Source organism: Pinus tabuliformis, chromosome 1_1 (genome assembly GCF_031772625.1).
Source record: "Pinus tabuliformis cultivar Carrire ecotype Pingquan chromosome 1_1, CPIR1, whole genome shotgun sequence".
NCBI lineage: Eukaryota > Viridiplantae > Streptophyta > Pinopsida > Pinales > Pinaceae > Pinus > Pinus tabuliformis.
In genome coordinates this window covers 266,374,595-266,377,294 of record NC_142297.1, presented here as the reverse complement: position 1 = coordinate 266,377,294, position 2,700 = coordinate 266,374,595, and positions in this window count along the sequence as shown.

The following is a 2,700-nucleotide window of genomic DNA, read 5'->3' as shown; positions in this document are numbered from 1 at the left end:
TCAGTTCTATGAGAAAAATGACCTTCAAGATATTCTTATCCAAGTCACTGTGGTTGGATCTCTGCAAACTATATTGGATCTCTGTTACATCCCGAGATTTGCAGTAGTCCTAATATTTCTCAAGGAAAATTTCCTTCATATCTTCCCATGTAGCAATGGATTTTCCTCCCAAACCCATAAACCATCTCAAATATGTGCCCTTCAAAGTAGCAGGAAATATCTTCAATTTTTGAGCATCAAAAATGTAATCATACCCCCGACAAACAATGTCAAATTCGAAGTGGAATGTTTTTGGATCTTGAGAAGTACAACCATGGAAATTGAGTAGTGATTTCAAGGGAATACGCTTCAAAGGTGCATCACCTCTGATATCCCCCAATTGGAAATTAAATTGAAGAAGTTGCAGGAACCATGAATATCTACCAATACCCACTTGGGATTTCAACAAGTTCTCGCTCTAGTTGTTCTATAAAGGGTGATGGAAGTTGTTTCAAACCACTCCCTTGATCCAATGGTGCCAAAAATTTGTTCATATCTTCTTCCTTTGAACTTGCAATATGTCGTTCCTCAAATCCTTTGCTTGCTACTTCTTCTTCCCTGAATTGCACTTTTTCTATTAGAGGAGGTTCTGGTTGTGAAACAGATTGTCCCCCAGATCTCAGATGAGATCTTACCCTAGCAGTAGCTCATGACGATGCTGCGAACTCAACCCTTGAGATGATCTCCTAGATTTAAGTTTCTCTTCCCAAATCAACCCCGTTTCTTTTCAGGTGTCTCCCTCTGCCCCTTTTATTAATGTCACTATTCATACAATCAGGAAATAAAAGGGAAACATTCAAACAAACTAAAATCTCAAGACTTGGAGGAGGATAAGAACTCCCTTCCCCGAGACAAGAGAGTGGCCCCTAAAGAAAACAAAGGAAATAAAATAACCAATTCACAAAAATCAAGCTCAAGACCTAAAACAGGGTAAAAAATAGAACTTCCCTTCCTAGGACGAGAGAACAATACTAATGAAAGAAAAAAAAAACAATCTAAAGCTCTAGGCCTAGAGAAAGGTGATAAAACTTCCTTCCCCCAAATGAGGGAGTAATCCTAAAAACAAGAAAAAAAAAGAACCAAACAACCAAACGATCTAATACTCAAGACCTGGAGCAAGGTGTAAACTTCCTTCCTAGGATGAGAGGTCAGTCCTATGGTCAATGTTTGTTGTACTTTCGCACCTTTGATAGTCTCCCTGAAAATGGTGCCAAAATGTTGGTGTTCAAGTATGAATCATGAAATTCACCCAAACCACATTTAATTGTCAACCCATGGGACATATGAGTTATTTCAAGGCTATCATGTATTGTATGTGTAAGCCATATTTTCCCTACCCAGCAGTGAGCATTAGTTATAAATTCATCAATGTGTAACCACAAGCAATACTGTAACATCAAATAAGAGTAACAACAAGTAATAACTATAACAACAATTACGAGTAATAGCAATAAGGAATCACAAAAACACATTGATAAACATTCACAACAGTGATAAACTTACAAAAATAAACCTAAAACACATCTAATCTAGTAGCACCTGGTCAGGAGAGTGGGCCCAACTCCTTGATCAAGGATGTGGTGAGATCAAAGAATCACAATCTTCTCAAAAGATCAGTTTATCATTCATAAAATAAATAGTATAATTTTGCTATTACGTACTCGAAGTTAGAGTATTCTCTTGAAAAATTAACGCCTCCTAACAATGTTTGGTTTCACATCTCACAACTATACTTTATACATTTCGTTATTGACATAACTCATATAATTATGGCAATGTATGCCCTTAATTACATGGCAGTTTGCAGAACAAAACAGAATGTTAAATGATACCATTGTATCGATTAAAGGGTTGATTCACCGTTGCAATCAATATTCAAGAATAGTGCTACCAATTTGATAGCATCATTCATAGAATCACGGTCGTGGTCATTCTCCCTTGAAATCTGTAGAAATAACTGAATTAGAAAGTCACTTAGGTAATAATACCCTACAACTATGCTTCATTGACTAATAATCCATAAAGACATGATGAGAGGTATACCTGTGCAATTTAATATATCGATTAACCCCTATTGGCATGAAATGGGTAAAAGAATAGGGTAAAAGGGGTGAGTAAAAGTATGCAAATCTAGCCACCAACAACAGTGTTGAGATTTATGTGAGAGCATCAATTGTATGCTAAAATTATCAAGTGTAGTTTATTTTAGACTGAGGTACATTACTTCAGGCATGTTGTCTCTAAGGATGGCATAGTAGTGGATCTAGAAAAGATAAGGGCTATCATGGAGTGGGAAGCTCCTAAGAATGTGGATGAGGTGACATCATTTATGGGATTGGAAGGTTACTACAAGAGGTTCATTAGGAACTTCTCATGAATTTCATATCCTATCACATCATTACAAAAGAAAGGTAAGAAGTTCGAAACATAAGAATATGAGGCTAGTTTTGAGCAGATTAGGAAGTTGTTGACACATGCGCTAGTGCTAAAGATTTCAGATCTGTACAAGGATTTTGTAGTGTGTATATATGCTTACAAGAGAAGACTTGGTGAAGTTCTAATGCAAGAAGGGTAGGTAGTGGGTTATGAGTCATAGAAACTGAATGAGTACGAGAAGAACTATCCAATGCACGATCATGAGCTAGCAACAATTATACATGC